At 36.8% G+C, this 19502-nt stretch overlaps 1 long non-coding RNA gene across 1 annotated transcript; it reads left to right on the top strand.

Annotated features, from left to right (window-relative positions):
• The first annotated feature begins 618 nt into the window (after positions 1–618).
• Positions 619–4161, top strand: LOC136255471 (uncharacterized). Its single transcript, XR_010700906.1, has 3 exons — positions 619–887; positions 1525–1659; positions 4026–4161. It is a non-coding gene; the product is annotated as an uncharacterized lncRNA (long non-coding RNA).
• The last annotated feature ends 15341 nt before the right edge of the window (positions 4162–19502 follow it).

The raw sequence follows: 19502 nt of genomic DNA, 5'->3' as shown, positions 1-19502 counted from the left end.
ACAACCCTAACATGACTACGAACTATGAACAATACATTTTTCACCTTGAGGGTCTTACCAAACTTGGCTGTTTTGATATAAATCACTACATAATTAGCTACTTGTACAACAAGTTTGCAATCATGAATGCACTGTACATATTTTTATGTACATAAACAAAGGGTACCACTACAACAATTTAAAAGTGACCAGACTTTAGAAAATGTACAACACAATACAAAAGTACACCTGTATTAAATTTTTACACTAGTAGCTATATAAATCTTTTCTTGAATTTGTATATAGGTCTGCAGCACCATGCACTAGACATGGAAAGTTACAATGTGTGGTCCTAGGAATGCCCCATATTTTGGGTTGTGGCCGTATAAAGTTATGCATCTATGAAATGTGGGATGTTTGTACAATTTATGCCATGTACGTAGCTGCTAAGTTATTACTGAACAAAACATACTTTTGAGAATATTCCATAATCAGCATATAGTATTTTCTGTAGTGTATGAAACTGTCACATGTTTCTGTTATTATATATATTGTAATTTCTGAATACATAGTGGCTCCTAACATTATTACTCCTCCTAAGAATCATGCAACCAAAAAACAAAGCAATGTCACGTTTACATGTGTTGCTGCTGCTTATCCTCGTGCTGTAATTCAATGGATCAAAGATGGGAAAGTGTTGAATAATAGCTCAAACAATACTGCAATTAAACATATCATTGTTCATGAAACTTACGGAGATTGTAACATCACTAATCTTCCAAATGGATGCTTAGTCTCCAGTAACCTAACAATAATTAAGATCGATTCATCTGATGAAGGAGGATACGTGTGCAAAGCTACGAATGATGTTGGAAATAGTACCAAAAATGCCACTTTAACTGTACAAGGTATGTACCTATGTAGATATTAGTTAGCAAAAGCTGTTTAAGGGCTGCTAATTGTGGATCACCTTGGATTTTGCTGTGGATGAATATCAATTATGTACACAGTATGTAATGTACAACAGGAAATTTTGGCAGAAGGAACATTTTACAGAGCCATACTTCATCAGCTTTGATGAATTATATGTAGGGAAAATCAAGACTTAGTACTATTCAAGGAGCTTATGGAATTGAATTTAACTCATTCTTTAAATTTCCTGTCATACTGTAGTACATATAAAAGTTTTGATAGTATATACTCTAAATTTTCTTTTCCTTGTACTACTTACCCTACATGTGTACTGTAAATGCACACATATAAATTTTAAGCTACACATAGCCGTTGTGCATTATTGTGGGAAATTGTTGATTTATGATACATGAATTAAAGCATTTCAATCCAGTATATGTAGCTTATACTCAATTGTTATTAAACTAAATACTGTATGTACCTTTTACTCAGTCTACACAAAACAATGAGAATTGGGATAGTTTTTACCAATATATAAACAATGTGTGTCTGTAGCAAACATTTTTGTTTTAGTTTTTTTGATGTTTGCAAATGTCAATCGGACTAGCTATAACTCATACATTTCCGGTATAGGGAGTGAGAAAAAAGACAGAGGAGTTCAGATTAGTGATCTACTTATTAAAGTGGGACTACCTGTGCTTGGTTTTGTTGTTGTTGTTATCATCCTGTTAGTCTTAGTAGGGCTGTGGCGTAAACGAAGGAGACGGGGTATGTGAGTATATATGTCATAATGTAATTTGTTGCAATGTAATAATAGAAGTTAACATGCTGTGGTGTGGGCATAGAATAAATACAGTGCAAACCTACCATACCACAGTAAATGAAGCCAGCATCCTTTAGAAATAAACTAGCCTTTCAGGTAATGTAAATAAATTCAGCAACACAGACTCCATGAGATGATTGCAAGGCCCATTAGAGCATTGTACATTAGCAAAGTAGCCCAGTGCTAGCACCATGAACCGAAAACAATACACTTGTTTCAGGTTAAAACATGAACCAATCCTGTAGGATACATGAAACGTGATGATGTCATAATGATTCATTGTATAATCCAACAACTGAATGTGTTACTGTATAATACTCTCAATAGCAGCTCGACGTATTATATTGATGAAATACGTCAAGCAATTAGCCAATAGAATTAGTATTACACTTGTTTGTCAAGATCCCTTGACAAAAATCTATAATACTAATTTGATTGGCTAAAATAGTGTGGTGGATTTTATATTAGAAGTAAATGTCCGACTTGACAACTATTGTTACCATAGTGATACATGGCCAAGGCATAACAACAATATGGTTGCTTAGCAACGGTTGCTAAGGTAAACGTCGTTTTGAGACCATAGCAACGGTTGCTAGGTAACGGTTGCTAAGTGTGATTGATCTTTTGCGGTGGTTATTTGTTGAATTTCTGTTGCCTAGTAACAGTTGCTATGATTGTCGGATTAATTTGCAATAGGACAGATGGCTGTGGTATTCAGGATTAATAGTTCTCGCATTGTAAACAGGAAGGAAATAGTGCTCGGCTTCGCCTCGCACTATTTTACTCCTTCCTGTTTACAATGCTCACGCTATTAATCCCGAATACCACACCCATCCATCCTATTACATAATTATACTAATAAACTAGCTTGACAGGTTTAAAATCACAAGATCATGCCATAGCGCACAGCAGAAAACTTTTCCCTTCCTCCCACCCAAAATTATGCATTAAGTATATGTGCCAGTGCATCTATTGTTGTATGTGCTTTGTATGGTTGTCCATGTATAAAGATTGAACCTTTATATGTATAACTTAGTCACATTATTTACTTAGTTGTTTTGCATCCAATTACTGATATTGAACTTAGATACACATACATAATCATGTATAGTTAAACAGCAACTGAGGACTGAGGGCAGGCGGATGAAGTGCTAATTATCTGTGCATGGCCAAACCAAATCAATTACGCTAAATTTAACTTATATGGTTGCTCAGTGGTTGCTACTATCATGTTAAGTTGCTAAGCATATACGTATGGTACATCACTGCAATCTTGTAATAATTGGAAGACATACTTGCTTCATGGTAACCTGTAAATCTAGTTATGCAGTGTGCCATATCCACATATATATATGTATGAATGTTTATTTGTGTTTTGAGCTGTTATGTACACTTTATGGACAATTGTACAATGTCATGAGGTAAATATTTGCATGAGTTTTTGCTTGTTTAGTGTTGTTGTGTACACTTTATGGCTTTGTGGAAAATGTTATTGTGAGGCAACAGTAGGTAATGAAGGTAGGTGTGGTGAAAGGGTGTGTGTATAGCTAGGAAAGTACTATAATACTGCAAGCATATTAAATACAGGTTAGGTAGTGATTGCACCCCTGGGTGTACACTGCTCGAATATGCCAAGTGCACACTACCAGGGGTGTTGTCATGCTAATCAGCATATTAATTCCTTTACATACACTCATTGTGTTTATACGTAACACAGATCAAAGGTGCTTCCCAGGCTACATTCTAGTCACTTGTCTGAGTTATATTTAAATCAAGAGTTCATAATATTAAATTTTAAGATATGTAGAGTGTCAAACTGCCAATATAGGCTATACCAGCTTGCCCAATACTTTCTCTCCATGCCACAATTAAATGTATGATGCTCATCGCCATAAGTGGTGTTTTAAAAACTAGTACAATTTAATGCAACTAACTGCTTACGGAGTATCAAAATCAAAAATTTTAGGGTTACGATCATGAAACAGAGTGGAGTATCCACAATGCTTTTCAGAAATTAATGGTTAAAGCATGAGTACATTCAGATGTATACTTTTTGATATTTCTTGTGGTTTGATGTGGTATACATGGGTTCACTAGCCAAACAAGTACAGTAGCTATAAGAAAAAAACTTTGGAATTTAAAGTTTTAGTTGGGATCATAATAATATACAATAAACTGGTGATGAAATCAGGTAGACATTTAATCCCTACTTAGTTGCTGATTTCTACTGAAGTTTTAAGTAGCTTCATGCTATGTATTAAATGTTTTGTATTTGTATGCTTGAACATCTAAGTTGTTTTAAATCATACAGATTATGAAAACCTTGCGGATATCCCAGTGGGTGATGATCATGATTAAATGTCAATCAATTTGTAACGTCTGAACTGATTATGTAGCTGCATAGGTACATTATTTTGCTTATGTAGGTAATGCTGTTCTTTGTAGGCATGCATATTATATTTTGCATTGTGGTATGCATACATTATTTTATTGCAATTAGTTTTAAAATTCGTTTCTCATTCTGCGGCTCTTCACTAAGTGTTAAAGCAATTATAGATTAAAATTACTATAATCAAAATACACATCATTGAGTAGGAGTTGCTTGAGCCTAGTTAAGCAAGATCCATTGCTCTAAAGATACTATACTCCTTGCAAGCACATTGAATGCAACAAAAACTACTTTGTACTTGTAACTGTAGAACACGGTACCATTATAAAGAGTCCAATAGTCTCTTCATAATAATGCTCTGCATAATAATGCTCTGAACCCTATGTCAAAGATGCAAGAAGAATAAACCAGCCCACCTCAACCTCTCTAGTGCGATGCTCATTATTTGATTGTTTACATTATGAAAAAAAAATTATCATGCAGTACCTGAGTACCATGGTACAACAGGGCACTGTGAATGTGGTTAGCTGTAGCTGATATAGTTGTCTGTAACAATTATTTGTATTGTGCCTAGCTAGCAAACAAGCAATAGCATACAAAATATGTTGAACACTCTATTTTACTAGAATGCCATTTGTGTAACCATGCAAACATCAAAACAAGTTTTGTTACATATGCATTAGAATCTGTAGTCATCTCTGTATGTTGAGTTACGGAGGTTTCACTTATCTGAGCACCAGCAGCTTGTAGCTGTTGTAAATACTGTATGTGCAGAGCACCAACCACAATCCTGTCCAAGTTGGACACCATTAAGGTGGTAAAGCAGCAGTCGATAGAAATTATGCAACATTATAGTTGACATCATCACTTTTCTGTACAGCTAGACTGCACTGTCAACAATTTGCATATATGCCTCCTGGCTCTTGTGGCACATTTTGAATAATCACTGTTGTTTGTGGCATTATTATGGCTGGAAAAGTAAGAGGATGAAACATCCTTGTTTTGGTGTTCTACTAAACCCACAAAACCTCTAAATTATAAGGATTAATGCTTTATGGACTGAACCCATGGAATCATGACTGAAATATTTTTACAAAATATTAACGAGACATTGAGACCTCAAATTTTTTGTGTTGGGTGACGTCACACTATAGACAAGTCCATATACACATGTTACTAAATTCATTAGATGAATTTACTGCATGTTCTGAAATATGTATTTACTACATGCATACTGAGTAATTTCTGAGTGGTTTTTATGTCTGAAAATTTTTGTGTTTCAACTAAATTTCCAAAACCTGCTATTGCTTTTACATTATCCAGCATTTTGGTGTGGAGGAGGTTTCAAGTTTATTCCATGAAGTATGTAGACTTTGTATTGGGCTTGAAACAAATTCTTACCACTTAACCAAGTAATATCTAGCTCTTATCATCATCACTACTGAGCTACAACTACTGACACTGCTCTTCCTTATATCATAACAGTTTTATGAGCAATAATTATAATCAAGTAGTAGAATATTTCTGAAAAAAAGTATGCTGGACTTATTGAGCTCTAGTGATGTATGGCTATAATCCCAACATCATAGTCATAAACAATAATGACCACACTTGTAACTGTTATATTGTATATAATACTAACTCTGACATTAACAACAACTCATTCAGCACTAACATACAGACTGACTCAATACAGAGAATGGCTAACTTATAAATTATATCCTAATCTAATCAACATCTAAAGTAGTTAGGGTGCTAAGACCTTTTTGTGCACTTTTGGATAAAAGCATAAAACCTGCTACATAGTTTGTATGTATCATAAACATTATTTTTTAATATGGAGCCACCTCAGATTTGACCTTTGGTGACCTTTACATCCAATTTAATGCTTTAAAATGGTCAGTTTGTCATCTGTCTCACCTATAAATGGTTCAAAATTCACACACTTGGTGTAAAATTAATGCTCTTGCTCTGAAGAGTTTGCTAACATTTAAAGAAAATCTGTAGCTTTTACTATTCCAAAGTTACAGCCATTTATAAGAGCAAAAAGTAGCCCTATTTCTCCCGCCCACGCACATCATGCTATGGTACTAAAACATAGTGCAGATTTGCGCTTCCAACATAATTATATAGAGTTAGATATGTGATATCATTTACAATTGTAAGGTGGCACCTGTCTTACATGTGGCCACCTGTATTAAGAGACCACATCTCTATAAAAAAGTAGTATCAGCTATGCTTCAAGACATACGTAGAATGTACATTGCACAGTAAAATGCACTGCATACTAAGACAGAACACTTGGATAAAATGGTGCTAGTGCGTATGGAATATAAAATAGCCAGTAGCTACACTTAAGCATGTGGTATTTTATTTTAGTTGTCCCCCTGTAACAATGCCCCATTCAAGCATTATGTTGGTGTGTTGTGATTGGTTATACATTGTACAAGGAACTAGTGTTAAACAGTGCTTACTAACCTAGTGATCAATATGTGCAGATGTATTCATAATAAACTGCCAATTCCATTACTACCCTATTGACATTACACAGTAAGGCCAATGAAACTTGATTACCAGTTTCTTGCTCAGATTTTTGAAAATTTGATGAGGGCGGGCGGTTATTAGCTATTCATTATTTTCCAAATGTACAACACACATCCCAATCATGAAGATTTCTGCCAAAAAAAGTGAGATTTACACTGATTACTCTTGCATTAAATAACTAAAGTACGTTACTAATCCATATAACAAATGATTTTTCCATTAGAGTATAGCTGATTGGTCCATTAGAGTAAAAGTGACTGCTCTATTAGAGTATTTCAGTCTGAAATGCCAATAATGAAATTCATGCGGGTGTATCAAAAGCATGCGGGCGATGACGCGAAACTGCTAATCAAGTTTCATTGGCCTAAACTATAGGTCTACAATAGATACAAATAAGAATATTAAGAAAACTGTTAAGTTACTACATTCCAGACAACTTATTTTAAAATATAAATAAGTCAGCTAATATAATTTTGGACAAATGATTTTTTAAAACCTGCAACACGACCATGCAGTACCTATATACGTATGGTATGTATGAGCAATAAATCACTTTTACCTAGTTTAGGCCTGTGCGGTAGAATTTTCCTATTTCACATACAGGGGCGGATCTAGGATTTATAAAAGGGAGGGGGGGCTAACTCAAGGTACTAATCTCTTGGGTAGAGGTGTGCGAAGCATGCTGAAACTAGGGGAGTCTGCATGGGGGCATACCCCCCAGGAAAATTTTGAAAAATAGATGCTAAAATACTGCAATTTGGAGACATTTCCACATAAAATTCATAATATTTTCTGCCTGTAGATATTTTATATACTGTCTTTAGATTATAGGTATGGCTCTCTGAAGCATTTTGCTAATGGAAAAGTTCGGGTAGGTACAAACAACCAAGTACATGATGCACCCCTCTCACAATTGCACAACACTGAATAGGTGCATGTTAGAATAATTATGTTGAAAGCGGAAAATTTTGAAATTTGAACAATTCAAGATTGAATCTGAGAGCATTTTCAATGGAAATTGTGTACCTGAATTAAGTATTGCCATACATATTAACTACACAGGTAGATGAATGAAGCCCTTTAAACAGACCAATGCACTTTATTGTATGTATAGGTGCAGGCAGATTTGGAAAAATTCCATAACAGAACCAACTACATGTTTCCAGTGAATGTTCTATTAGAGTAGTTAGCTGACTGCTCTATTAGAGTATCTCGATCCTGTACACCTCCAGTGCTGATCCGGGTCCTTGTTGCATGAACTTTAGCATAAATCCACTGATAATACCTTGGAAAGATGTTTATAAGGTGGTTTTATGAGTATTTGTATTATTAGTGATCATATAATTATGCTAAGACAAAATTTCATTATAATACTCAGCATATCGATCAAGTAAAGCCTTTGTAAAAATTATGAAGGGGGGGGGCTTCAGCCCCCAAAGCCCCCCCCCCCCCCCCCTGGATCCGCCCCTGACATACTGGGTTATAACTTAGCAGGGTAGATTACAACGGTCGGCCATCGGATATTTACCGACCAATTAGCTAGAAGACCACCCAATTACCTACTGAACCGCAGGTGAACCGGTCAAGGATGGCCGACCACTTTCACCTAAAAAAATCGATATACTCTAATAGAAAAGTCAGCGACTCTAATAGAGCAGTCAAAGAATTTCCAAAAAGGTGAAGGTAAAAGATCCAAAAAGGGGAAAAAAAATTGTCTATGGCTTAGGGAAGCGAACCTGCAGCTTTCAGCGAAGTGCAGCTTGCACCATTCTACCACACATTAACACACTGTTTCAGTGGTTTCTAAAGGGGTATTAAATGTACTGCAGTATATTTGATATGGATACATGTCACAAAACATCACATCAAATCATCACAATGTTATTATTATAGATTTATTATGTATGTGGCTTAAACAGTGATGCAGTGCATGGCTGCTGAAGGAGTTTTGGGTGTCACAATACTCAAATCCAAGCTTTGGAAATCCAAAAAATTTTCAGGGGGCATGCTTATGCATGCTGCTAAGCATAGCTAATTGGTTGGATGAAGTGATGACATCATCAAATACTGATCTAGTGAGGTCAGCAGTCCATATGGTAACCACGGTACTTCTTACACTGCTGAAGAACCATACAGAGATGTAAGTAGCCATGGATTACTGTGCTGTATTCTAGTGTGTCGGTGAAAGTGATATGGTAAACCTGAGTGGTGGTAGTAATGTGCTTTACTATGCAGCGATGTCTTCAGTTTGTTAACAAACATACTCTATATACTCATAAACCAGAACACAAGTAGCTAGGATACAATACATCTACCCAATACAATCGTTGAATAGGATGTCTTGTTGTCATCAAAAGCCTTTATCTAGTTAGCTTCACCTAACAGATTGGGATAGGTAAACTAACTTTCCCAGAGAATAAGTACACCTCTAAATTGTGTAAGAGTTGCAAAGTCAATTGAAAATTTTATCACATAGCTATACCAATACATAGTATTCTTACACTTTTAGCAAATGATCCTAACTGCTGATAAATTAAAGTTTTACTATACACTGTAAAAAATGCCCAAAAAATGACAAAAAGCATACGTTTAGGGACCCACCGATTATGCTGGCATAATACAATGGCGGATCCAGGATGGGGCATTTGGGGCAAATCCCCCCCCCCCCCCCCCCCCCCCCTTCAAGAAATTGCATACAAGATCAAGATACTCTAATAGAGCAGTCAATTACTCTAATAAAGCAGTCACAATGTTCATGAGGCAGTGTAGCTTACCTATGAAGCTATAAATAGGATTTTATTTTACATATAACAGACGTGATATAGTTGGTAAGGATAACTAGCTATTATTGTCGTGACTTTTTTTTTTTTTTTTGGTCTTCAACTGGTTTTCAGCAAGTTTTTTTGGTCTTCAACTGTTTTTCAGAAAGGTGCCCCCCCTCTTTCCAAACTCTGGATCCGCCCCAGTAATAATGAGCATAATGGGTGCCTGAAAGCATTGAGCATAATGCTAGCATAAAAGGAAGAAAACTTGTGCAATGCTATAAATTCTTGCTTATCAAAAATTACATATCCAACAAAAAGATCGATATACTCTAATAGAACAGTCAGTAACTCTAATAAAATTATCAGGTAGCTGACTGTTCTATTAGAGTATATCGATCTTTTCTGTGACATGCATTTTGACAAGCAAGGATTTACAGTCTGTGCTTCAACCACTTACTGCTTTTCCATAAAGTGCAAAGTTATTAGAAAAACATGGGAACTGAGGTAAAAATATTGAGCATAATAGGTAAATATTGAGCAGTGCAGCATAGCATAATAGGTAAAATAATGAGCATAATCGGCGGGTCCCTACATACGTTGTTTAGGCAGAACTGTTAATTGCTGTTTTAACATTCTAGATGTTTTAACGAAAAGTTTTTACTTTAACAAGAAAATGATGTTACAGTACCAGGGCAAACCATCCCTTGAAGCTATTACAGTTGTATGCCAGAACAAATCGATATAGTAACTCTTTCTTACCAAGATCAATACCAGACTGGAACAATTTAGATATGGAAGATCTTGACAATATAGACTTACTTACTTTCAAAAACCGTTTGCAGAATGCAGACATTAAAATTTTGCTTTTGTACATTAGCGATTTACCCAATGGGTTTTGCTAATCAATAATAATAAATAAATAAATAGATGTTACAGCAACAAAAATTCCCGTTGTTATTTTAATAAATGAAGTGTTTGCTGTTTTGCAGCAGGGATAACAAGTTTTTTGTTAAAATGAAAAATCCTTTATGTACAGCACCATTAGCCATGTACATACAGTTAACCCTATAACACCAAATCGACAGCTCTATTAGAGTAGTTTACCTTTCATATGATGCATTTTTCCAATTTCTGTGCACAACTTCATTGGCAAACAATCATTTTTGCCCAAACCCATGTCCCCCCAAGGTTAAGCTGGTTCCCTTCACATTGTTGGTGTCCATAAAAATAATTCGCTTATTATACTGTTTGGTCCCCAACCCTGCTGCTACTATGGCAAAATTTACAATGGATGCATTTAGCACTGTTTTGGTAAGCTGCACCAGTGTAAAAAAAAATGTTTCTCTTCTAGTAGGTATTTCGGATTGCTCCAGTGCCAGTAGCTACCCATTAAATTCATATAAGCATCTCAAGGCAAATATTCATGACAAATTCATATTCTGTACTGTACGTATCTACCAAGTTTCACCTACTAGAATCTTTACAATTGCATACAGTTTATCATGTGTGCAAACATTTCAATACTAATGACTGATGAGTATCTCTTGTATTGGAAAGTCAGTAACAATACATGTAACAGGGGTGGATCCAGGGGGGGCTTTGGGGGCTGAAGCCCCCCCCCCCTTCACTTTCAGGCTTTACTTGATCAATATGCTGAGTACTATAATGAAATTTTGTCTTAGCATAATTATATGATCACTAATAATACAGATACTCATAAAACCACCTTATAAATATCTTTCCAAGGTATTATCAGTGGATTTATGCTAATGTTTATGCAACAAGGACCCGGATCAGCATTGGAGGTATACAAGATCGAGATACTCTAATAGAGCAGTCACCTAACTATTCTAATAGAACATTCACTGGAAGCATATAGTTGGTTCTGTTATGGAATTTTTCCAAATCCACCTGCATCTATACATACAATGAAGTGCATTGGTCTGTTTACAGGGCTTCATTCATCTACTTGTGTAGTTAATATGTATGGCAATACTTGATTCAGGTACACAATTTCCATTGAAAATGCTTTCAAATTCAATCTTGAATTGTTCAAATTTCAAAATTTTCCATTTTCAACATTATTATTTTAACATGCACCAATTGCACCTATTCAGTGTTGTGCAATTGTGAGAGGGTGCATCATGTACTTGGTTGTCTGTACCTACCCAAACTTTTCCATTAACAAAATGCTTCAGAGAGCCATACCTATAATCTAAAGGCAGTATATAAAATATCTACAGGCAGAAAATAGTATGCATTTTATGTGGAAATGTCTCCAGATTGCAGTATTTTAGTATCTATTTTTCAAAATTCCCTGGAGGGACATGCCCCCAGACCCCCCTAGTTCCAGCATGCTGGGAAGTGTGCTTTACACCTCTACCCAAGAGATCAGTACCTTGAGTTAGCCCCCCCCCTTTTTATTAATCCTAGATCCGCCCCTGTGTAAGTATCTGTCAGCCTTAGCAAACTTTTGTTATCATGATAGTGTCAGGTGCATGGTTAATACAATCAACACCATTGCTAAACTTCCTGCAAAATATCACTATACAGTGTATTATGTAGTAGGGTTCCAGAGGTTCCAGAGGCTTCAGAATTCCAGAGATTCCAGGATTCCATAGGCTTCAAAGTTCTAGAGGTTCCAGGGTTTCACGGTTCCAGGTTCTAGAGTTTCCAGGGTTCCATGGTTTCAGAGGTTCTGGAAGTTCCAGGATTCCATAGGTTTCAGGGTTCCAGAAGTTCCAGGGTTCCAGAGATTCTAGGGTTCCAGGGATCTAGAGGTTTCAGAAGTTCCAGTGTTTCAAAGGTTCTATGGTTCCAGAAGTTCCAGGGCTCCAAAAATTCCAGAGGTTCAAGGGTTTTAGATGTTCCAGGGGTTTCAGAGGTTCCAGGGTTCCAGAGGTTTCAGGGTTCTGCAGGTTCCAGTTCCAGAGGTTCCAAACTATGGAGCTTAATTCTACAAAAATAGATTGATACTCCCTAATAGAGCAGTCAGTGGAAATTTCAAACTGAAATAGAGTGCCCCATTAGATTGATACTCTTTAATAGAATAGTCACTTCATAGTAAAATACTCTAATGGAGCATTCACTGATTAAAACATTCCAAGACACTTGTAAGAAATGTTGCATACCTAAGAAGCATAATGGGGAACACTGAAGAACATAATTTTGGGAAATTTCTGAAAGCATTTTGGACAAAATTTTGAGCATATTCAGTTATCTGAAAACGTTCGCGATCAGGACCGTAACGAACTGGAACTATCCCGGATTGCCGTGATGTCGACAGATTCCCCTCAGCTCGAGCACACACAACACATGCCACAGTATTCTCACGTGATTAAAACATTACATGATACATTCTAAATAGTACACACTAATTCTAAATAATAAGTGCTATGTAACCTGTTCTCTACATCAGTGGTGGATCCAGGAGTTGGCAAGGGAAGGGGCACAAACAGGCTAAGTTGTATAGTATGTTCACGTTGAGCTGAATCCTCAAAAACATTTAATAACTCATGGATGCAAGTACACACAATCTTGAAATTTGGCTCATTTGTAGTACTGTTTGACCCGCTAAAACTATTTCAAAATCTTTTTGTTCAAATGTTTGACATAATATTTACGGCCAATCAAAATTTTAACAATACATTTCCTATGGGGAAGCCATATAAGTACAGTGTCCATTACAGCCATTTCCCGAACTTGTAATGGAGCCAAACCGTACGTGTCTGTTGTTGACACCTTTGCTGTTACCAATAATCATCTGGTTGGCTGAAATGTTAACTCTGCTGGGAAAAATCCACTTTTAATTTTTAGCTGTTTTTCAGGATTCAGCTCAACGTGAACATACTATAGGTGATTGGGGAAAGCCAGATTCTCTTGTTACAGCTAGTGGTTGCTGCATTTTTGAAGCAGCAAATAATCATCACTTAGTAGTGTCTCACTGTTGATTTTTGACATTTTGGCTTTTGCAGATTGTTGTGGAGTCTTAAAAGCCATGTAAAAGGCTATGAATCTCTTAAACAACAGCAACACAAAATTATGTTTTGAGGCACTTAGTACAGTAGAAGGTGCTGGTGGCAATTTCACAGCTAGTTTGACTTTGGTTTGCTTTGGTGTCAGGTGAATTTGTAATAAATGCTACTAAAATGTGCATATCATTTTCATGAGTTAATTAATCTGCTCTGACATAAAATTTAGTATTTTAATCAGAAGTATGTTCCTCCAAAAGGTGAGGAGGGGGGTTTGCCCCAAATGTCCCATCGTGGATCCGCCATTGATATGTTACTCAGACCTGGTTCTATTGAGTAGGTTTGACTAGCTACAGCATATATAATAGTTGAATGGTTGAAATTTTGAAGCTATTATCAAAATAAATTCCCAAATCTGTTGACAGAATTTGCAACTACAACATTTTCCACTATTTCCTTGACATGGATGCATATTTTCTGTGAGTTTATAGTTGTACTGTAGCATACTAAAGTGGCTGTAGTATTTCGAGGTAGTTTGTTCAAATCTAGAATGATTGACAAGAATTTGGTCTTTTCAAGGTCCTCCCTGTGTGATACAATGTACGTATGTGCACACTGTCATCAGTATATATGTGCATGCTAGCAATTTATTTCATGAAGTTTCTTGGGGTTCACCTTAGATTCAGGTCTTCCTTAAGGAATGCTTCTAAGCCCACTTCTGTTTTTATTATGCATCATTGACATTACTACCATGCCAATATATCTTCATGTATCAGATTATTTGCAGATGACTGTGTGCTATACCAAGTGATTCATTCTGAACTAGATCATCATCATTTACAGCAGGGCTTAAATCAATGGGCAGATGAGCCTAAACATCAATAAATTAATGTGTCATCTTTAAGGTCTACCTCACCACCTCAGTTCCAGTATTACATTGATAATGAAATATTTCTCATACAAACCAACATCTATTTAAATCTTGGAGTCTTATTACACTGATCAATGTCAATCTCTCCACACATTAACAACATTGCAAGTATAGCTAGATGTAATTTAAACAGATGTGATGAATCAGTAAATCTGGTGCCCATCTGGATCTAGTTTGACCAAAGCTAGAGTATGCATTCTCAGTTTGGGATCATCATTTATCAAAAGATATACACACTATTGTGAGAGTACAGAGAATTGCAACTAGATGGGTGCTGTCAGACTTTCAGTACTGGCCACTGTAAAGTTCTAATAATAATCATAAAAGGGGGTAACCCACATTAATTTAAGTTTGATCATTTTGTAAAAAGGAGATTGCTTGTTTAGGCATGTACTTAATATTTTCACAAAATTTAACAACAGAATTTAAAGTTCAAATCACAATTAAATTTAAAATTTTGCATTAAGTTGTAATTGTGGCAATTCAGAAAATGCCCAACATACACCCATTTTAGTTTTCAAAATGTGTGTTACCCCATTGACCCCTTTAATTTGGAAAATAGTGTCTTGATTGATTGGAACTTGTTACCTACTGTATTTCTACTCATACTATCGAAAGCTAGTACGTATATGTACTATAATCAAGCTGTTTTTTAAAATCAGTTATGTAAACAATAATCATGAAATTTAAAAGAACCCTTGGAACCTGCATGGATTGTACTTTGTACATCTGTTGTGTTGAAGTAATATGCATGAACTCTAGATGTTTCTCTTATGTGTATAGTCTCCTCAAACACTGGTTACTTGTTACTTTCATGAAAAGCAGGTACGCATTTATTTTCACAGCATCATATGGATGGCATTAATTACTTTGCATGCGTGTGCTTCCACAGATTTCCCCTAAAACAGATACTTTAGAAGCAAAATCTAATACCTTACTATCTCGGTCAACCTTTATAAGCTTGAAGTTGTGTTATACAATCTTGACTACACTGTACATGTAAATCTAAAGAAAGCTGAACAAACACTCTTAATTTTCTGATTGATTGTGTAATCAACCTATAAATTCCCAGAGAGTTGAAATTGAAAGCATTCTACATAATATAGTAGCCTCAAAGCATTCTGGCACTAAAGTTCAAAGTATATGGAAAGACGAATCAAGTGTTACAACTGAACTTTGTGACAATGTTCTGTATGCATGTGGTTACCCCAAATATCCTCTTTCAGTTGACTTTGAACATTTGACGATTGTACATAAGTTGCAGCTTTAACTACATACACACAATATTTATTGCAAATGTTATTAAATAATTATTTATCTGTACTAGGAGTTATTAAAGTTTGATTGTGTACAAAATTTCATGTTGCACCTTAGCTGGAGGATTTCTAAATGAAATGCATCATCAATTCATGTGCAAAATGCATTATTCATGAATCCATTAAAATCTGCAATGCTTTCAGGTTCATTCATTATTAACTTGTTCCTGTATACTATAATTATTACCGTAGTAGGGATGGAATGATGCTTGGACTGTTGGTTCTCAATACTGACTGTGGGAACTTTAGATTAGAGCAACATATGCCATTTTGACTGCTTTGAGTAGCATGCAAGTACTGCATGATATGGTATTAATATATACCGGGACACCATATACATCTTGATATACATATATGCATGCACCCACTACCTCGGCATATCCACAAAACAGAATCAGTCACTTCTTTAACAGATAACCTCACCCAATACACATGGTTACACCACAAGATGCAATGGTAGACTGGTATGGTAGCAGCCAATGCTTCATATACTAGTTAAAGCACTGCCGCGAGTGCAATGTCAGGGCCGGAGGAGGGAAAATTGAGTTGGTCAGGCCATTGACTATAATGTTGAAATTGCTACTATATACATGCCAATGAGAAAGGAGCTGTTGCATAGTGTGCGAAGCACACTCTGCCAAGTGCGAAGCACACTCTGCCAAGTGCGAAGCACGAGCATTCTAGGGGGGTCTGGGGGCATGCCCCCACAGGACATTTTTGAAAATTAGACACTTATATATGCAATTTTAGTGACATTTCACTGCTAGCTAGCTATATAAATATGCTCAAGCCTATCTGTTGTTCTTCAGACTTTCTATACTATATGTAGACCTGACATACAGGGGTGAGGGAACACAGCATGAAACTTGCTGTATGGTTCATTTAGTTATAGCTAGCAATTAGAGGGGCCTGGGGGTGCAACCCCCAGGAGCTGCAGAATTTTTGCAATTTAAAGGTTTGAAATGCCTTAAAATTTAAAATTGATGCTAAATTTTAAAGTAAAACTAGCTAGCAACTTGCAACTTTCCCACCAAATTTCACAGGGAACCCATGCAGCATGGCCCCCTTTAGCTAGGATATAATATTCACACAGCTACAATAAAAAGCTACACAGCTACAAAAATACAGTATACTACTATACTGGTTTGCATGAAGTGAACGGATCATCACGTAAATAATAATACTGGTGGACAGTCACGAGACTAATCAGTTTTCAAAAATGGCGCGATGTGGGTGAGGAGAGTTTGCTCGGTATCTCGACAGGACGAGTGGGTAGTTGAAGAGGAGTGATTTCTACTCAACATCTCATCCAGATGGCCACCATGTAATGTATGGGTGTACAGCTTCTTGCCGCGGAATGAGTCATCTGGTTTGTCACTGCCAGTCCTTCGCCCAGTAAAGGAAGCCAAGAGAGACAAGCCAAGGAATGCTAATGATTGATTGAATTGTGATGTAAGTGTGCTGGTTTAGAATCAAAGAAGGCACCTGCCTTACACGTGATAAATGCCAACTGTCAGCACACGTGATACTGTACGTATAGAACCCACAATCATTTCTGTACGAAACGATACGAATGCTACGCTGTACTGTAAGGTAATTTGAGATACTATACGTGTAGTTCTGTGCTTTAGTTAGGCTGAGAAACTAGGTAACTACTCGTGTCATGCATTTTCAATAACAGCTGTAAAATGTACGTAGCTACATGTAGATGTGATCGTCCAAAGATTGCATGAGAGTAATGTAGTTCGAGCTGGTCAGCTAGTTGGTTCAACTCCAGATTATTGGTCCGGCTCAGGCCTGACCAACCGGACCGTCTCCTCCGGCCTTGAATATGGAAAAATAGTACGAGGGCGTGGGACTAATACAGCACGAGGCCGAGTGCTGTATTAGGTTCGAGATCATGCCCGAGTGCTATTTTTTTCCATATTGCACGAGGAATGGTGGTGCTTTAACTGTGGCTGCGAAGAGTGGGGGTGACGCCAAGTAACAGGAGGTGAGTGCCTATCCGCGTAAGTTCGAGACTACAGTGATGAAGCTAGCTAGCTACGTAGCTTTAATTGATTCGAGCTGCCAAGAGCAACAGTGAGTGGCTAACTGTTTGTTCCTCGTTTGGGGCCTGGCTTAGTGCCCATGAGTAAGTCTGTGACTTTGTTATAGAGAGGCTTCAGTGTGCTATCGTGTTTAGCGGGTGAGAGTGCATTTATAGAAGCCATGGTGTGGCACTGGGAACGATACCACGAAGGCAACTGGAAGTGAATTAACTTAGCTTGTTCCACCTGGCTTTACAACGTGTGAACAGGAGTCACTTTGTAGTGTCGATAACGCCATCTGCTCAGTTCCCTTGCTAACTGCATTCGCTAAGAATGGCTTTCAGGGTAATTCGCCCACTTGTGTTTAGGTCATGGCATTGTTCTATGTGTTTATGGTACGTCATAATTATTGAATGGCTTCATAACATTGCAGCGCGGGTTTGGTGAAAGGAATGCGATAATGTGTCTGGCATTGGTCATGCTTTGGTCAACTTGTTTACTGTTTCAACATTGCTGTATTAGGATCAAAGGGAAATTACAGCACATTTGGACAAATACAGCACAGTTGAAACAAATACAGCACACTGCCAGCTTTGAAGTGTGCAGCCAGGTGTACAATATGGAAATAAAAGTACACTTTTCACTTTGATCTTTTCACCCAAAGTACAATAAGTGAGTGTAAGGATCTGGGGAACATAGCAAACACAATATCAAATTATATGTGCTGTAAAAGCCTTTCAATTTATCTTGCTGATTGACAGAAGCCTTTCAGCATAACCCTTAATGCTTAAGAAAGCCAATATGAATGTGCTTGTACTGACTACATAACAAGTAAAAGCTAAAGGATTCTTCATTCCGTTTGGCAAGTCATTGTTTTCTACAAAAAGTCACACATGTTTTTCATGCGTAAGGTTGGGCATTGTCAGACTAGTACAGCAAATAATTATACTATCCTAACAAGTGTTGAATACTCTTATGATGACTATTATAATTAGTATTACCCACATGTAGAACAAACTCGCAGACAGGAACATATCTCAGTATACCTCCATAGACAATGTCAAATACCTCTTGCACATACAAAAATACACCATGCATGTACACACAAATACAACTCCATGCATATTCTCGTACAGTACACTTTTCACCCGCTATAATACTGGTGATATAATCCATTATTTGCTGCTTGGAATTAGTGTCACATGACTGTCAATTTGATATATTGAACCCATTTTCGGTTCAGTAGCCACTGCCTTTTGATCTAAACACACACCATTGAACTTGATGTTTCACCATGAATGCATGATAGCCACACCAACTAACTATACACATTCACATCACAGCCATTCCACTGAGTTGCTTTTCACAATTAAGTGAAACTTGTGTAAGTCACTGGAAATAATGCTATGACACCTTGGGCAGCCACCAGCCAGCAGACACCATTGGACAGCTGTTCAGATGACAATTAGGTACATGTCTTTCACAGGAAAAGGCACAATGAGATTCTACAATAGGTTTATTCCTCTATAGAATTAATGCTGAATTGACTCTAGTATGGCAACAAAAAGTATGTCAGATTATTCTTGACATTATAGTGTGTTCGATTTGGCATTAATTTTACAGAGCAAGTAAACCTGTTGTAGAATCATGTGTATATATTATTATTATTCTACCCTGTGTTTCTTCCATTTTGAATGACACTCATGGTCTTTAGAGTCTGTAAGTTTAGGCTGCCACCCATGGAGGTGTGCCTGGGTTATACAGATACCGTCATGAAAAAGTGGCTCAAAATCAGTAGCTAACTTGCTGTGGATTAAACACTATAGTTGGGGGGTGAAATTT

This window comes from Dysidea avara, chromosome 5, assembly GCF_963678975.1.
Source record: "Dysidea avara chromosome 5, odDysAvar1.4, whole genome shotgun sequence".
NCBI lineage: Eukaryota > Metazoa > Porifera > Demospongiae > Dictyoceratida > Dysideidae > Dysidea > Dysidea avara.
The sequence above is the reverse complement of the archived record's forward strand: the minus strand, read 5'-3'. Positions and strand labels throughout refer to the sequence as shown.